Source organism: Lepisosteus oculatus, unplaced genomic scaffold, assembly GCF_040954835.1.
Source record: "Lepisosteus oculatus isolate fLepOcu1 unplaced genomic scaffold, fLepOcu1.hap2 HAP2_SCAFFOLD_62, whole genome shotgun sequence".
NCBI lineage: Eukaryota > Metazoa > Chordata > Actinopteri > Semionotiformes > Lepisosteidae > Lepisosteus > Lepisosteus oculatus.
The window spans coordinates 342,071-361,227 of record NW_027168171.1 but is presented as its reverse complement, the minus strand read 5'-3'; the positions used below and the strand labels follow the sequence as shown (position 1 = coordinate 361,227).

Here is a 19,157-nt window from a genome sequence, read left to right as displayed (position 1 = left end):
AAGTTCCGAACTTGCGCGGGGAGTCCCCAACGCACTTAACCACTCGGCCACGACAAAAGCGAGTTTGCTGCCGCCGCATTCCTCCTATAATCTAACACGGAGTGCGAGGTGGCTGCGGAAACCTTTTTAAAGTCGCTCTCCGTTAAAAAAAAATACCTTTCACAAGATTCGTGCCGGCAGACAGACACGCCTCAGAGGGTTTAAGGCTGGCTTCACGTTCAAATGATAAAGTCCCCCAGTCCGGATGTCAAAATGCAACTTTGGCAGACAGAAAAAACATCAACAAACCACAAAAGGTTTTTACAAGCTGCACCACACTGCACTTTCAAAAGCATTTACATTCGTGTTAGACGCGGGAATTGCCTTTGATTTGCGCGCTTACGAACGCCATGGAAAACGAAACAAAACTAAAGCCCTCAGCTCCTGCACTTGATTATAATGCCGTTACGTGTCGAAGCAGGAATTTATGTCATCCTACCACTGCAACACGGGGAATAGAGAGAAATGAGTACACGCTACGAATTGTCTCTTATCAGTCCCTACAGTTGTAAGGCGCCTGGAAGCGTGCACCCCCATCATTAATCTTTGCGCATCTGTGCAAGGTAAACTCTGGAGCAGTCTTTGAAACGGCTCAAAGGAAACACGTGATTGATTCCATGTGCATCTGGGGTTCATTTCTTATTTACATTTAATTCAAGGGAAAGGCTTGGGTCAGTTTCAGACGGCCTCCAACAGCGAGATTCAAGCGCCCCACCTTCAGCCCAATCTGCGCAGCCAGAACGCCAACGGTTCCTATGCTCTCCGGGGTGCGGTTGTGACCCCGTAACCTAAAATGTTGGTGGCAGACAAATGGAGACTAAAAGGTGACGTCCTAGGACATGACTACATTGTGGGGATGGTGACCATTGCTTGGAAAAGAGTGTGAGGCCCCTTTAGAAAAACATTTTGTTAACAGACATTCTGCCTCAGCCTAAACACCTATAGCTTGCAAAGCGCATGCTATTAGACAGGCACCTCTGCAAGACCTTAAGAGTCTCTTAAACTAGTGATAGTAAGGTGTTCCCAATTGGCGATGTTCGGCTTTCAAATCATCTCTCCGTGGAAGCGCCGAGATGCAGCTGTTTAAGGCTTAGAAGCAGCTGACTGTTTTACTGCCTAACTGATCACTGTCAGTCAGGGAGCTCAGAGGTGAAAAGCCTGTCTGAGAGACAATTCGCCGTCGATCAGTTCAATATGTTCCGTACCAGCTCGGCGCACCTGAGATCATCTTGGTAGCCGTGTAGCTCAGATGAGTGAGAGCGTGTGTGTGTACCACCGTGATTGGATGCCGGTCCTTCTCAGGTCACAGTAAACCTTCTGCTGCCTAACTTTCCTAATTTTGTGGATCCCTTTGAAAAAGCAAAGGAAAAAAAAAACTGGCTCTTCATCAGCGTGATCGACCCAACCCAGTGTGCCCCAGTGGCCTAATGGATAAGGCACTGGCCTCCTAAGCCAGGGATTGTGGGTTTGAGTCCCATCTGGGGTGCTCCTGTCCCATTTTGAGCGTACAAATGTCCTTGTGATTTGCAAAGCTGCAACCCCACCTTACTCAGTGAGCGTCTCTGCTTTTCTCTCACATACAGTTGGGAGAAAAACTTTTGTAAACAGCCCTTTGGAATGATGTGGATTTCTGCATGAATGGCTCCTAACATGTGATCTTATCTTTATCTAAGTCATAATAATTAATAAAGAGAGTCTGATTTAACAAACAACACACGCCCAACATTTGACATTGCTGTTTCTTTATTGACCAAATGGTTTAAACAATCAAGGTCATTGATGGAAAAAGTACGTGAACCCTTATATTAAGGAGCTAGTGGAACCTCCTTTATGACAAAAACCTCAACCCCCACTTTCTGTAGCGGCTTGTCAGACCTGAGCAGCGGTTAGGAGGTATTTTGGCCTATGTATATTTTTGGGATGTCTTGCGCTGAATGGCCTGCTTCAGATCACGCCACAGCACTTCAATGGGATTGGGGTCAGGACTCTTACTTGGCCATCCCAACATACGGAATTTCTTCTGTTTCAGCCACTCTGTTGTTGATGTACTCCTTTGTTTTTGTCATGTTGTAAGACCCAGCGTCTTTTGAGTTTTAGATCACAGGCAGACACCCTGACATTCTGCTGTAGAATTTCCTGATACATCTTGGAATTCATCGGTCCCTCGATGCCTCCGCCATGCTTCCCAGGTGGGATGAGGTTTTGGAGTTGGTATGCGGTGTTTTGTTATCTCCAAACATAACGCTGTGCACATTTACCAACAAGTTCAACTTTTGTCACGTCTGTCCACAGAACATTGTTCCAGGAGTTGCTGTGGAACATCCATGTGGTCTTTAGCAAACTTGAGAGGGGCTGTGGTGGTTTTTTTTGGGGGGAGAGCAGTGGTTTCCTCCGTGGTGACCTCGCATGATCACCACTCCTGTTCAGATTTCTTCTTATGGTGGACTCATGAACACAGACGTAAGACAAAGTAAACCACCTGTTTCCTAGATCCCATCCCCAGTCAGCTAGTCAAAGATTCCCTCGAAGGACTGGCAGGACCTATAATTAGTATGATGAATGCATCGCTTGCGTCAGGCGTCGTACATGATCAATTTAAGGTAGTGGTTCTTAGACCGCTCCTTAAGAAGTCAAATTTGGATCCACAAGTTCTTAACAACTACAGGCCTGTCTCAAAGGTCCCATTTCAATCTAAAAGTCTTGAAAGAATAGTTGTTGCCCAACATCAAATGGATTCAAATAATATACTTGAGAAATTTCAGTCTGGTTTCTGAAACTGCATTAACAAGAGTCGTAAATTATATTCTCTTAGCTACTGATGCGGGGAATACAACAGTGCTAGGTTGCAACAGTGCTAGGAATGCAAACTTTAGGTTGCGCTTCTTCATGCTGCATCATTGGCATGAGTGGAGCTTTTTAAACGTCTGTACTTACTGCGCCCCATAAGAAATCGTTTGTCCCTGTTCAAAAGAGATTGTGCGATGTCCTGCAGCGTTCGCAAAGCAAACCTTTGACAGTTTGAATAGAGGAATTTATTCTGCTTCCTGTGCGTGCAGTAGTTACAAACTTGAACGTCTTTACACGATCTCCTGCAGTTTTCAGTGGGCAGGCTTGGTCAGATGGCTTGGAAAAACGCACTGTTTCGGCTCGGGAAACATCATGAGCAGTGTCCTGCATGTTTTCTGTGTATAGCTGTCTTTTAACGCATACAGAATTCATTCGAAATCATTGATTTCTCCAATTAACAAGGGTCCCTTAAATGATGAGTCAAAGTAACATCTAATCGGATTAGTTTCCTTAGAGCTGGTTCAGAGTTTGCTCAAGAGTTTACCTTTCACAGATGCGCAAAGAAGAATGTTGGGGGTGCACGCTTCAAGGCACCTTACAGCTGTAGGGAGTGATTCGAGACGATTCGTGGCGTGTGCTCGTTCCCATATACCATACGCCCCGGCGTGCAGTGCTAGGATGACGTACAATACCACTTGGGCACGTAACAGCGTTATATGCAAGTGCGGGACGTGAGGGTTTTCGTTTGTTCGTTTTGTTTTGCTCTGCTTTGCTTTGTTTTGCTTTCCATCGCGTGGGTAAGAGCGTAAATAAAAAGGCGATTCCTGCGTCTACCACTAATGTAAGAGCTATTTCAAGTGCGGCGTGGTGCGGCTTTTCAAATGCTTGTGGACATTTCTCTGTTGTTGATTCTTTTTTTGTGTGTAACAAAGTGGCATTTTCATGTCCGGACGGGGAGACTTTATCATTCCGACATGAAGCCACCCTTAAGTCCTCTGAGGCATGTCTGTCTGCAAGGCTTGTATTTTGGAAATGTTTTTTTGAAACGGAGAACGACTTTGAAATAGGCTTCCGCCGGCGCCTTGCGATCCAGGTAAGATTGTAGCAAGAACGCAGCGGTGGTGGGGCTTGCTGTAGTCGTGGCCGAGTGTTTAAGGCGATGGACTAGAAATCCATTGGGGTCTCCCTGCGCAGGTTCGAATCCTGCCGACTACGTTGTCCGCCTCCAGTTGGTGTGTTCCGGCGCAATCAAAGAAGCGCGCCTCTTTGCTGTTCCTGGTGGTTTTAAAACGCCCAATCGCTTGTACCCGCTGCCTTGGAAATAAATTCTTCAGTGTCCGCAAATGGCATTTTGCAGCTGGAAGCATGTCGACGCTTTTTGCACAGAGCACCAAAAAAGCGTCTTTTTTGAAGGCCCAGACACTGAGCGTTGGTGGTTCAGTGGTAGAATTCTTGCCTGCCACGCGGGAGGCTTGGGTTTGATTCCCGGCCAATGCAGTGGCTTTTGCAGCGAGTGGCTCCATCACTTGCATCCCCTTGCAACTCGCAACTGAAAACCCACTGAAACTAAGCAGGTGTGAGCCAGGTCAGTACCCGGATGAGGGTAAGCTACAGGGAAAAACAAAGCTTCCAGCTGGAAGCGGTGTTAATGGTGCCGGCGGGGGGGCGCTCACCCTGAGGTCTGTGCGGGTCCCAATGCCCCAGCATAGTGACGGCGACGCTGTGTTGTAAAAGGGTGCTGTCTTTCGGATGAGATGTAAAACCGAGGTCATAGTGCTCTGTGGTCATTAAAAATGACCACCAAAACCTTTGACAAAAGCTCTTGGTAATTGATGGTCTTCAAAAATGCTTCTCCTTTAGGTACTTTTTAAATCAGCTGAAAAATGCTGTGAAATGGGGGGACACTTCAGGCCAGTGTAGGATTTGGGTTACAAGAACCATGAAACTGCACGAGAAAGCCCGTACACTGAATTACACGGCTTTCTATTCAAAGGAGGGCAAAAGAAATTCCCTGAGTTCGATTTTTTGCAGCACAGAGAGGACCACTGTCGTGAGGCCAGTTAGCTCAGTTGGTTAGAGCGTGGTGCTAAGAATGCCAAGGTCACGGGTTCGATCCCCGTACGGGCCAGGTTCTTTTCTCCTCTCTTACCAAAGCTGTTAGGTTCCTTTCCGTGGTGAGAGGGGTTGTCATGCAACGCTGCCACATAGTGCCGACAAACAAGAGTGTTGCAGGAGAAGAGAAAAGTGTTTGAAGATTTAAGAGTGTCTTAGGTGGAGCCAAAATCAAGTGTCACAAATGTAAGTGGTTGGATTTCCAATGTTTAATATGGTAAAAATAAGCGGAAGTTATCTGCCGGTCATGGCACAGTCTGCCATGCTTTTGTCATATACTGTAAAGTGGTGTCGAACTGGAGCCTCACCATTTGCATATGTGAGGCTCCAGTTATACATCGAGTGTCACATTAAATTACAAAAATGAAGAGAGTTAAAGCAGCTGGAGGGGTTTTCTTACAACTTTTAAGCTGACACAGTTTTGGAAAATGTTTCCTTCACGCTGCACTGTACAACATAGGCAGCCAAGAGTCTCTAAAACAAAACAGAATGGACAGATAGGAGAAAATTCCCACTCGTCCTGAAGTTCCCAAAATCCAGCACTGAGCGTAAACAGTGTCTAAGTAGCGTGGGAATGCTAACCCTAACCCTAGCTGGAGTTTGAGCAATCCAGCACTGAGCGTAAAAAGATGAGTCAAAGTAACGTCTAATCGGATTAGTTTCCTTAGAGCTGGTTCAGAGTTTGCTCAAGAGTTTACCAAGAGGACATTGATTCGTCAAATATACGTATATTCACGGCGAAAATACGGCTATACGTATATATACGTCGCCTCGACGTATAATCAACGTCAAATTGCAACCGTAAAATTGACGACATTAATAAACGCATATATAACGTCGAAAACACATCTAACACAGTGCCTGAGGCTTTTTACTGTACGTATCGTGTGTGCCGCAACTAGGAGTATACGGCTCTCTGCACAGTGTACGAAGTAAATTATTTTCGCAGTAATTAATTTACACGTGTATAATAAATATAGTAAATATAATAAATTAATTACTGCGAAAATAATTTTCTTCGTAAATCCTGCAATCCAGATGATTGGGGCATTGGTGCATGGCTACAGTCTGTGTTAGGAACATGGAGAGGGTCTCTGGTTCAATACATATTTGTGGGTCTGGTATTATTCGTTATGATCATATCGTTAATATCCTGTTTGAAAAACATGTGGACTAAAGCTGCTGCTTCTGTGCTAATTGTACGCCCTGAAGGGATCATGAAGGTCAAAAAATGATTTCATGGGAAAGGTTCTCTTATCTAGTGGCAGAACCTGATGGGTAGAACAATATAGTTTTAAGGGGGGTTACCCTTGGGAGTGATTCCCCTAGATGCAAATGATTTTTGTGGTTTGTTTGTTCATAATAAGATGTTTTGCAGGAACGGAACAAAGAGAAATTTTACAACTTCAGCTAGAATTGTTCTGCAAAACGCCACAGCTGAGGCAGGGGAACAATGTGTAGATTTTTCTAAGAGTTATTACCCAGTTGTTGACCAATCTGTTGACCAAAGTTGACCAAAAAAGCCTAAGATTATGCTGGGCTCCAGCCCACAGGGATTTACCTGTGCTGTAAGAACTAATGAGTGAATAAGGAGACTGGATTCTGGTGAAAGACTTCAGGAAAAAGAAATGGTGTTCACTCAGGTGGAGGGGGCTGTACCAGGTGCTGCTGACCACTCCCACTGCTGTGAAGGTCACAGAAATGGTGCCCTGGATTCATGCTTCCCACTGTAAAAAGGTCACAAACGAACTGAGCAAAGCGCAGGAGTGATGTCTCCACAAGGACAGATGGGGATAACCTGCTTGGGACTGATGTGCACAGCCCTTTTCCTTTTTATGTAGAAGCCTGTCACCACCCCAAAAGAGGAAGAATCTAAACATGAAGCCTCTTTGTATACAAACTGGCTGAATGAAACTGATAATGAGGGGGATATGAGTAATTTGTGGTATAAATTTATAAATCATACTGTAAAGTTAAAGAAATTTAATGCATCTTGTTATATATGTGCTTTAATGCCTCATTCTACAGCCTCACCCATGCGACTTTTTATGAAATGTACTCTTTTATTAATATCACGTTAGAAGGCTTAGACGCTATCAAACAAGAATTAAGGGGAGTTAGATTAATGGCACTTCAGAACAGGTTCGTGCTGGACCTTCAAAATGCAGCATCTGGAGGAGTCTATGCTTTAGTAGGAGACTCCTGTTGTACATATATTCCAGCTAATGACGATGATTACGGAAATCTTACGCTCGCTATTCAGCATTTGAAAGAACTAAAAGACAATGTGAATAAACAGAGAGGCATAAAAGATACACCTGCTTTTCTCTCCTGGTTAGAATCACTGTTTGGGCCAGGGGGAATGTTTTTCTTTTAAGTTACTAACACCGATTATAGGGGCTGTGATACTTGTCTTCCTGTTTTTATGTTGCTGTATGACATGTATTATTCCAATGCTTCGAAATATGGAAATATGGTACCTAGGGGGATAAACTGTTCATCCTTCCAGTCTGGAGAATTGGCAGCTGTCTGACGTCAGTAAGTGATCCTTAAAAATTAATAGTTCCATGACAGTGTGCATCACCAGAAAATCAATTTCAATGCATTAAAACTCTTGTTATCCTTCTGATCATTGAAGTGTCATTGCCCCAGCACTGTATACTCTTACTTTTGACGCCTGTCTGAAGTTGGATCCATTTCTAAGAATGGTGACTCACATATCCTCATGCTCAACTTTGGCTCAACCACACAAACTATGAAGATAATCATCTGCTTTTGCTCCAAGATTTATGTTACTAGGCTCTCTCCTGGGGATCCTCGTGTTCAAACATTGCCCTTATTGTGGATGATCCATGACAGAATTCAGGGAATTCAGAATTCTGATACCTCAGCTCAGATTCTGACTGGGCAGACTGTCATTGCCTGGTGTGAATGTGTGCATATCTGTTTTTGTGCATGTTCTGTGGCCTGTTGTACAGTACATCACAAATGAAAGGGAAATGGAAAACTAAAATAAGACTCAAGTGTTTTATCTTTCATTAACAGTGTTTCATTAGTATCTATGCTAGATCCTGTCATCCACTGCTTACCACGACAGGCTCTAGCACGGGATAGCAGCTAATACATTTAACAATCTCACTGCACAATGTTGTATATTCAAGGGCTGATCTTCTGTACTTTTTCTTTCACTTTTCATGTCTTAGAAACTCAGTCCTGCCAGGAATAATCTGAGAACAAAATCAATCTGAGTGAAAATCTAAGCAGAGGAAGATTGTTTTACAGAGTCAACAAGGTCTAATTCAAGGTCATCAGCACTAACAACATTCTCTCTGGAGACAGGCGATAAGAAAATTGAAAGTGTGTATTGTTACACAACAGCAGAGACTATGATTTATGCTATCATGAGAGTGGTGATGGATTTTTTTCATTGCTTAGTTTTGCAGGTTCTGTACATTTGAACATTCAAAGTGACTAAAGTAAAGGAGTTTTCCCTTTTTACCACATAATTCCCAAAAATCAACACTAATAGAAAGCCTAATTCCAGCCAAGATTCAATTACAGTCTCTCAAGCATTCCAGCAGTGGATTTCATGACTTCAGACAGCCATCTTTATCAGTGGAGAACTCAATGCTCTGAGGTTTACTGGCAGAGTCTCACACTGGGTAATATGTTGGTAAATAATGTCCTATGGAATTCTACTATTGATAAATTCTACTATGGAACTGGGATGTGTCCTGAAAAAATCTTCTATGATAGTGGTACAGTCCATCACACCCCACCTACAGCCTTTAAAAGAGAAAAAAAAACTGACAACAACAAAGTAAGTCTGTGGTGTAATCAACTAGGTCTTGCAAACATACTTAACCTCTTCCAGCTACCAACATTACAAATGCTGTTTACACATTAGATGGTTATTTTTTGGCTTCTGATATTATGGTGGAAAAAGAGCCCTGGAATCTTTGTAGAAGGACAAAAGACGGAAAGAACAGGCAGTGTAACCATGGCGAAGAGAAGGGAAATATTGGAGAGAGCTTTTTTCATACACTTTTTATCATTGTTTTTCCAGCCCAACAATGATCAACTAATATGGGCAGGCGTCCTGTGCCAAATCCAATCTACCTTTCTTCCAAGCATACAGGAATGTCAGTGAATTAAATATTGACATATGAAAATACCCAAAAATATGCAATCACACATATGCAGTTTGAGCAAACATAAGACAATACCCAAGTACCACAAACTACCAGGCATCATTAGCAGTTCAGGTGGGGAGCTGTGTCAGCATGCGTAGGCTGCAAAGGAACAAGTAATAGGTCTATTCCATGCTTAAAAGAGAAGAAAGAAAACACAACATTTCAGCCGTGGAGCCCTCACACCTGAAGAAGGCTCCACGGCCGAAACGTTGTGATTTCTTTCTTCTCTTTTCATCTAGTGTCATTAGCCAGTTCCTGTCAAAATAAAATAGAAAAGGATAACATTCTAGAGAGAGTTTGAAATACCAAGGTACAATTTAAACCATATTTCTTCCACTACAACCACAATATTTTGGAGAGATCGCTGACCCTAACTGTTCTGGCATGTCCGTTAGCCTCCGTCCTGCTTCAGCAATGAATGCAACGGGGCACATTCTGAGGGAGATGCGGTCAATCAGGTTACAGGAAAACCACGCTATGCTTTTTTTTGAGATCCTGAAAAGGACAGAGGGGCCATGTATATGTGTGCAGCTGGATATGTAATTGCAGGTGGCGTAGCAAATTCTGCTGAAGCCCCACTGCCTGGTGTGGATGGTAGCTGTGCATGTTGCAGCAGAATTGTGCATGTGAGATCAAGGGGGCATGTCATGTGTTTGATCACTTCACTCCCTTCCGGAAGCACGTGATTCCCTGAGTCCAAAAAATTTGTAAGTTCTTTGGATGACCTGTGGACCGATCTTTCACGATGAAGAATTCCTTAAGAAGAATAGATCTCGGCCCACCATCCCAATGCCTCCATCTGAAAACAGCAACCTCCCACTGCCCTTAGTCTGCAAGGCAGTCCTTTCAAGTGCGATGATGACGCCGGGACCTTCGTTGCCTATTGTACGAGCTGAACTTTTGTGCTCATCAATTCAAGGCTCTTTCCATCAACTCATCTTGTCTTTTGACGCTTCATGTTTTGTGCTCCTTTGACTATCGGCATATCGGGTGACTGCAAACACTGAAGTTCTTGCTTACGGAGTGTGGAACAGTGTTTTCAAGTGATCGCTGTTCTGTCATGTTGACGCCGAGTGAATCTTTCTTTGGCAACATGGGCAGGCTGACAGCAGCGCGAGCTAAAGTAATGGCAAATTTCTTGACTTATTTCTGAATGTGAATGTTCTTTAGAAAAGGGATGCGGCGTTGCTTCTCCCCCGTGTAAAGGTCACGCATTCCAGACGTGGTTATGAGCGAACAGTTGCCGCAAGTGTTTGAAAAGAGCAAGAGAGGAAGCAGCCCTGCCCCGTGTGAGGATCAAACTCAGGACCTTCAGACGATGAGACTGACGCGCTACCAACTACGCCAACGAGGCCAGCTGCAGTACACAGCTGGAAAGTTTGCCTCATATGGATTTCAGTCGCCCGTTCCCTAATCTTTAGACGCCCTCTGCTGGATGTTGCATTTGCCTTTTGATCTCACCGATACTTTTTTGGTCTGTTTCTGTTGCGAGTCCGTTTTTCAGATCTCACCTAGCACAAGTCTCTCTGGCTGAAGTGGCCTCTCTGCTTCAGCATCGTGCCCTCACTCAGCCATTAAAAACGTCACTCGGACTTCTGACATGCTGACATGAAATGTCAAGAGAGAGTGGCGGAGACGCTCAAGGCAGAGAGAAGATGAAGAGGGGGCGTGGCTGCAAAATGATTGACAGCTGCATGACGCTCTCCATGCAAGGCGTGACCACAGGCTAAAGGACACCTTTCGGCACATCAAGCTCTAAGCACACACCTGGAGGACGTGGTAAATGATCCCGTTATCTCTCGCATGCAAAGCGAGCGCTGTACCATGCAAGCTAACCCCCCTCGCTGGGGCTCATGCCTCGGTGTCGCCTAGTGCCGCTTGTTCCCCTCTTACCGGGTGCAGTTCACTGCCCTTCGTCTGCAAGGCAGTCGTGTAATTGCGGCTTTCTTGACTTATTGATGAAGGTCTGACTGGACGAGCGAATGACGCCTCTCCCCCGTCCTCAAGCTCGCTGACAGAATAAAATGGAAAGTGCTGCCGTGGCTCATTGGTTTAGGGGTATGATTCTCGCTTAGGGTGTGGGAGGTCCTGGGTTCAACTCCTGGATGAGCCCTTGTGTGCTCTTTTTGTCCTCGTCCACAAGACTGGGAACTGCATGGGCGAATGTGAAGAAGATCCTTCTCGAACGTGCAAACCGTGCGAGAAGAGGGGGCGCTTGTTTCCAGCCAAAACTTCTCGCGTGTGAGACGAGCTGACCATCGCTGCAGGAGGTGGGAGGGTCACTCTGGTAGACAGGGCTGACCTTCGGCAATAGGATTTATACTCTCCAAGATGATATTTGCACTTTCTGGAGAGGCGATTTTCTCCACTTCAGTAGCCCGATTTCGTCGATTGCGTGGAGAGGGCTGTAGAATGTGGCGGCGCCTTTCCTGCTCCGTCCATGACAGGCGTGCTGGTCTCTGGAGAGAGAGCACGGTCCATCAGCACACTCCAATAAAAGCACTGGAAGCAGCTGAATCGCAATGGCGAAGCTCAGCGCTGGGCCGCTGGACACATCTTACCACCGTTTCCGTAATGTAGTGGTTATCACGTTCGCCTCACACGCGAAAGGTCCCCGGTTCAAAGCCGGGCGGAAACAGACTTCTTTTGTCGCCACGCACAAAAGGGGATTGGGGATTCGCCTAGCGCTGTGATCGAACAGACCCACTCACCTCTTAGTGTGGCGGGATCTGCACAGTGCATGTCGCAGCGCATCCTGCTTTCACTTCAATGCGCGTCCTGATGTACCCCGGTCTCCCGCGTGACAGGTGGGGACAGGTGACAGGTCCTATACTAACGAGGAAGACATCGCTCTCTCCGACCCCCGGCATCGTGTCCCGACCCACCGTGCTGGAAGCCGACGGGTGCTGTGATTCCTTTACGGAGCAGAAATGACAACCGAGGAGCCGAGAGATCATTTCAGCATTTCGCGTCTGAACGGAAAACACAAACGACCAACTCAGAATGACTTGCCTTTGACGCTTTTCAAAGCGTTCTTTGTGCACGGCGACTGCGCCGCCTAGCAGATACAAATGGGTTGTACAACTTTAAACTAGCAAATGGAAGACGGCTAAGCCCCCTCTCTTTTAGCCCAGGTTCGATCTGTCTCCCAGAATCACCAGGGCGCACACACACACACCCGTGCCGTTGAAGTGCTCTGCTTCATTTCTAAGGGCAACTCAACATTCACTCCTACCCCGAGTGCAGAAAAGACAGTGTCTGCAGCAACAGCAGCTCAGGTCTCTGCACAGGAGCTAAGCTGCCCCCATCTCCTCTGCTCTGCGGCTCCTGTGGAGTGGAGTCCTGCCTGGAGCTGTGTTTGCAGGCGGCGGCTCCCCGCGCCCTGTCTGTGCGTCGTGAAATTAATTAATAACGTTAATAAATTTATAAAGTTAATAAAGTTATAAATTAGAAATTAATAACGATATAATTATATTCATGTACCGCAACACAAGAATAGTACACGCTGTACATTGTCTGTCGATAATGTTTCTGTAGTGCTTTTTCAGCACTCAGCATATGACTGTGCTGGTGGTGCTGTGGGTTAGGTTCCTGACTTCCATATCACACGGTCTATGATTGAATCCCATCGAACTATGACTTTACTTTTTAACAAACATTTCTTTGAAAAAATGAAACGTTTCCCTTGGTCAGAGATTAAATAAAACCTCACTTTTTTTTTGAGGTTTTACTGTGCAGAGTGAGGTTTTACCTCACTTTTTTTGAGCAGAAGGTTTACTGTGACCTGAGAAGGGCCGGCATCCAACCACAGTGGTACACACACACGCTCTCACTCATATGAGCTACATGGCTACCAAGATGATCTCGGGTGCGCCGAGCTGGTACGGAACATATTGAACTGATCGACGGCGAATTGTCTCTCAGACAGGCTTTTCACCTCTGAGCTCCCTGACTGACAGTAATCAGCTAGGTAGTGAAACAGTCAGCTGCTTCTAAGCCTTAAACAGCTGCATCTCGGCGCTTCCACAGAGAGATGATTTGAAAGCCGAACATCGCCCATTGGGAACACCTTACTATCACTAGTTAAAGAGACTCTTAAGGTCTTGCAGAGGTGCCTGTCTAATAGCATGCGCTTTGCAAGCTATAGGTGTTTAGGCTGAGGCAGAATGCCTGTTAACAAAATGTTTTTCTAAAGGTGTGTCCAAGTGGCTGCAAAAGGGCAACACTCCCGGGGCGCCGTGGCTTAGTTGGTTAAAGCGCCTGTCTAGTAAACAGGAGATCCTGGGTCTGAATCCCAGCGATGCCTTCTTTGTTCTGTCTTCTCGAACAGTACTGGTCATTATGGACAACCGCCTACGGCTAGACTTAATTAAATGCAAGTATTCATTTCCTGTCTTTAACGGGACTTGTTTTTCTTAAAATGGATGCAACTTGCAAAACATGAAATACAAACCTTGCTAATCAGCGCTAGCGGCTGGCAAAAAAAAAAAGTCAGCAATGTTTTTTTCTTTAACCTTAACCCTACTAATGGAGAAGAGTTAAACGACCGAGTTTATGCAGCTTAAACGGTGCGCACGTCGGGTTCTTAGCTGAAAGGGTGGTAAATCACGCTCACCCCAGTCCTTAATCTTTTAAAGAGGATACAAAATTGAACCTAGTCGCCACATCACATACATCCTGTTCAATGATAAAAAGGTAACATCTATCCTCGCTCCAGACTAAATCTCACGTTGAGGGCATATTTTTTTTCACTTTACCGTGAGTCGGGCTCGGCTGCACAGAGGAGAGAGCAGAGCAATGAGGTCACGGGGACAGGGGAATCACACGCTGGCGGTTTGAATACGCGGAAGATCACTGAGAGATCCACAGTACATGGACCCTCCGTGCGCCATCAGTCCGCACTCCGGACTCTGAATCCTGCCATCCGAGTTAAGATCTCGGCGGAACCTGAGGCGCAGGTCCTTCTTAAAACGTAATCTGGTGAGCATTTTTAGAATCGTACTTGTATAGATGTAGCCTTTAATGTGTTGCTAGGTTAAAATTGATGACTTCTTGTATTTCAGTAGGCAACTGCCCTCTTGATTTCGGATTTAATTTCTTTATTACAGGGGCGCTTTTATGAAGATAGAGTCATGTTCAGGTACTTTGCTTGATGGAGGAAGCTCATTTCGGACTCTATGATCTGCTCACCTGGAAAGGTCTGCTGTACTGCTACAAGAGAGAAGTAGAGTCTGGAAGAAGGGACAATTTTATGATGCTTTGGAAGGTAATGTTTTTTTTCTTTGAAATCGAAATGAATCAGAATATCAGTGCAAAAGACAAACTCTTGGTTTGGTTTAAAGAGATATGGTTTTAAAACAGACAACATGTAGAAAACAGGTGTTTCTCACTTTTGGAAAAGAATGGACCGGGGGTAATATTTTACTAGTTGCAGGGCTGAGCTCACTGGGTTACAGTCCAGCAGCGTCACACCAAGGCCAGTGGCGCAATGAATAACGCGTTTGATTACGACTCAGGAGATTGTAGGTTCGACTCCTACCTGGCTCGGGTCATTTTTAAACGCATCGGGCTGCTCCCTAAGTAGTCTGTGCTACTTACTGCATTGTAATTGTACCCAGTAAGAGATTTCCTTCATGTAAATGAACTGCACCTGAGAGCTTTAGAAAAACACCTGGGCTCAGTACGGTGCTGAGAGCTTAGCGTTGCTGTTTTAATTAGCACGCACTGCATCCGCTATGGACCCGAACTTTTCAATTATTCCGATCAGTAAGTCAACACGTAGTCCACATGAAAGGTAGAAATATTCTCTTGTCTGTCTCTTGTTTGTATAGAACTGAATGTCCCTGACAATGTACTGTTAGTTTTAATTGAAGAACGGCATTTGTGTTCAAATATACCAGACAAGTTTACGTAACTGCTCATGCGACACTCAGTTGTAATTAGTCAAGAAATAAAGTCGAACAACAGCTGCGGGTTTGATTCTGAACGTATGAGATTGCAACGCCTTTTACTTCCATTGACAAATGATAGAGATTCGAAGAGAGATCCTTCAGACCAGCAAGCAAACCCACGGCTATTTCGGTTTTCTATCTAGGCAACGTTGGGGTCTGCAATAGCATACATGAAAGCGTGATGCAATTTCTGTGGCTACATTTGTTGCACGTCATGCACAGTAAGAGTGTTTCTAACACCAAATAAAAAGTCAACAATTAGTGATCACGCCTTCTCCTCAGTTAACCCACTGAAACCCTTGCTGTTAACAGTTCTTTACTGCGTGCTTTACGAGCACCTACATACCGTGTCGGTTCTTTCAGCTTTATTCATTAGGTTTTCAAAGGCATAAGTAGAGCACCAGAGGTGCGAACGCAAAATGTGTGGTTATCTGAAGTCTTGCTTTCCATGGCAGCGGGTCCAAGCGATTTAGCGTTTTTATAGTACCGGGAAAGGAGAAGCAGCACTTCGCCTCTGCCGCGCAGACACAAGGCGACGTACGGCAGACGCCGGAGTCGGCAGGTTTCGAACCTGCGCGGGGAGTCGCCAACGCATTTCGAGCCCATCGCCTTAACCTCTCGACCACGACAAAAGCGAGCCCGCCGCCGCCGCATTCCTCCTATAATCAAACACGGACTGCGAGGTGGCTTCAAATGTTAAAGTCCCCCCGTCCGGATGTCAAAATGCAACTTTGGCAGACAGAACAAACATCAACAAACCACAAATGTGGACAAGGATTTTACAAGCTGCACCACACTGCACTTTCAAAAGCATTTACATTCGTGTTAGACGCAGGAATTTGCCTTTGATTTGCGCGCTTACGAACGCCATGGAAAACGAAACAAAACTAAAGCCCTCAGCTCCTGCACTTGATTATAATCCCGTTATGTGTCGAAGCAGGAATTTACGTCATCCTACCACTGCAACACGGGGAATAGAGGGAAATGAGCACAAGCTACGAATTGTCTCTAATCAGTCCCTACAGTTGTAAGACGCCTGGAAGCGTGCACCCCCATCATTAATCTTTGCGCATCTGTGCAAGGTAAACTCTGGAGCAGTCTCTGAAACGGCTCAAAGGAAACACGTGATTGATTCCATGTGCATCTGGGGTTCATTTCTTATTTACATTTAATTCAAGGGAAAGGCTTGGGTCAGTTTCAGACGGCCTCCAACAGCGAGATTCAAGCGCCCCACCTTCAGCCCAATCTGCGCCGCCAGAACGCCAACGGCTCCTCTGGTCTCCGGGGTGCGGTTGTGACCCCGTAACCTAAAGTGTTGGTGGCAGACAAATGGAGACTAACAGGTGATGTCCTAGGACATGACCACATTGTGACACTCGGTGGGGATGGTGACCATTGCTTGGAAAAGAGTGCGAGGCCCCTTTAGAAAAACATTTTGTTAACAGGCATTCTGCCTCAGCCTAAACACCTATAGCTTGCAAAGCGCATGCTATTAGACAGGCACCTCTGCAAGACCTTAAGAGTCTCTTAAACTAGTGATAGTAAGGTGTTCCCAATGGGCGATGTTTGGCTTTCAAATCATCTCTCTGTGGAAGCGCCGCGATGCAGCTGTTTAAGGCTTAGAAGCAGCTGACTGTTTCACTACCTAGCTGATCACTGTCAGTCAGGGAGCTTAGAGGTGAAAAGCCTGTCTGAGAGACAATTCGCCGTCGATCAGTTCAATATGTTCCGTACCAGCTCGGCGCACCTGAGATCATCTTGGTAGCCGTGTAGCTCAGATGAGTGAGAGCGTGTGTGTGTGTGTACCACCGTGATTGGATGCCGGTCCTTCTCAGGTCACAGTAAACCTTCTGCTGCCTAACTTTCCCCAGTGTGCCCCAGTGGCCTAATGGATAAGGCACTGGCCTCCTAAGCCAGGGATTGTGGGTTCGAGTCCCATCTGGGGTGCTCCTGTCCCATTTTGAGCATACAAATGTCCTTGTGATTTGCAAAGCTACAACCCCACCTTACTCAGTGAGCGTCTCTGCTTTTCTCTCACATACAGTTGGGAGAAAAACTTTTGTAAACAGCCCTTCGGAATGATGTGGATTTCTGCATGAATGGCTCCTAACATGTGATCTTATCTTTATCTAAGTCATAATAATTAATAAAGAGAGTGTGATTTAACAAACAACACACGCCCAACATTTGACATTGCTGTTTCTTTATTGACCAAATGGTTTAAACAATCAAGGTCATTGATGGAAAAAGTACGTGAACCCTTATATTAAGGAGCTAGTGGAACCTCCTTTATGACAAAAACCTCAACCCCCACTTTCTGTAGCGGCTGGTCAGACCTGAGCAGCGGTTAGGAGGTATTTTGGCCTATTCCTCTATGAAAAACTGTTTCAGTTCATGTATATTTTTGGGATGTCTTGCACTGAACGGCCTGCTTCAGATCACGCCACAGTACTTCAATGGGATTGGGGTCAGGACTCTTACTTGGCCATCCCAAAATACGGAATTTCTTCTGTTTCAGCCACTCTGTTGTTGATGTACTCCTTTAACTTTCAACTTTTGTCACGTCTGTCCACAGAACATTGTTCCAGGAGTTGCTGTGGAACATCCATGTGGTCTTTAGCAAACTTGAGAGGGGCAGTGGTGGTTTTTTTGGGGGGGAGAGCAGTGGTTTCCTCCATGGTGACCTCGCATGATCACCACTCCTGTTCAGATTTCTTCTTATGGTGGACTCATGAACACAGACGTAAGACAAAGTCAACCACCTGTTCGCTAGATCCCATCCCCACTCAGCTAGTCAAAGATTCCCTCGAAGGACTGGCAGGACCTATAATTAGCATGATGAATGCATCGCTTGCGTCAGGCGTTGTACCTGATCAATTTAAGGTAGTGGTTGTTAGACCGCTCCTTAAGAAGTCAAATTTGGATCCACAAGTTCTTAACAACTACAGGCCTGTCTCAAAGGTCCCATTTCAATCTAAAAGTCTTGGGAGAATAGTTGTTGCCCAACGTCAATCGTATCTGGATTCAAATAATATACTTGAGAAATTTCAGTCTGGTTTCTGAAACTGCATTAACAAGAGTCGTAAATGATATTCTCTTAGCTACTGATGCGGGGAATGCAACAGTGCTTGTGCTTCTAGATCTTAGAGCTGCCTTTGACACGGTTGACCTCTCTGTTTTGTTACACAGGCTTGAGTTTGAGGTTGGCTTATCTGGAACCGTCCTTCAGTGGTTTACTTCACATTTAACTCATCGTTTTCATTATGTTCAAATATCTAATAATTGTACTGCTTCATCAATGTCACCAGTTCAATTTGGGGTACCAGAAGATCAGTGCTGGGACCAATATTGCTCTCTCTCTCTACATGCTGCTGCTAGGTAGGATAATATGAAAAAATAATATGAACTTTCATTCATATGCTGATGACACTCAAATAAACATTTTGTTTACACCAAACGACAACTCTTCTATTATCAGTTTAGTTAAATGCATTAAGGAAGGAAATACTTGGATGTGTGAAAACTTTTTGTTACTCAACTCTGAGAAAAATGAGGATCTGTTGATCGGAGGCAACAATACTGATAGGACTACTATAACTTCAGCACTTAACTCAGAGGATTTAAACATTTGCCTCAAAGAGACAGCACGTTACCTAGGCGGCATATTAGACACAAGGCTCTTAACAACTTGCATTGTTAAGTGCCTTGGGACAACCTTGTTGTGAAAGGCGCTATATAGAAATACATTGATTTGAATTGAATTGACAATGTAAAATGTTGTGTGTGTTGTTTGTTAAACAAGACTGTCTTTATTTATCAAAAAATAAAAGGAATTTGCTAGGAATGCAAACGTTAGGTTGCGCTTCTTCATGCTGCATCGTCGGCATGAGTGGAGCTTTTTAAACGTCTGTACTTACTGTGCCCCATAAGAAATCGTTTGTCCCCGTTCAAAAGACATTGTGCGATGTCCTGCAGTGTTCGCAAAGCAAACCTTTGACAGTTTGAAAAGAGGAATTTATTCTGCTTCCTGTGCGTGCAGTAGTTACAAAGTTGAACGTCTTTACACGATTTGCTG

General features: G+C 45.0%; 3 non-coding genes across 3 annotated transcripts; all 3 read left to right on the top strand.

Moving 5' to 3' along the window:
- The first annotated feature begins 1,452 nt into the window (after positions 1 to 1,452).
- On the top strand, positions 1,453 to 1,525 carry trnar-ccu (transfer RNA arginine (anticodon CCU)). Its single transcript has one exon. It is a non-coding gene; the product is annotated as a tRNA-Arg (tRNA).
- Positions 1,526 to 4,880: 3,355 nt separating this feature from the next.
- On the top strand, positions 4,881 to 4,954 carry trnal-aag (transfer RNA leucine (anticodon AAG)). Its single transcript has one exon. It is a non-coding gene; the product is annotated as a tRNA-Leu (tRNA).
- A 12,002-nt stretch (positions 4,955 to 16,956) lies between these two features.
- Positions 16,957 to 17,029, top strand: trnar-ccu (transfer RNA arginine (anticodon CCU)). The gene has a single exon. It is a non-coding gene; the product is annotated as a tRNA-Arg (tRNA).
- The last annotated feature ends 2,128 nt before the right edge of the window (positions 17,030 to 19,157 follow it).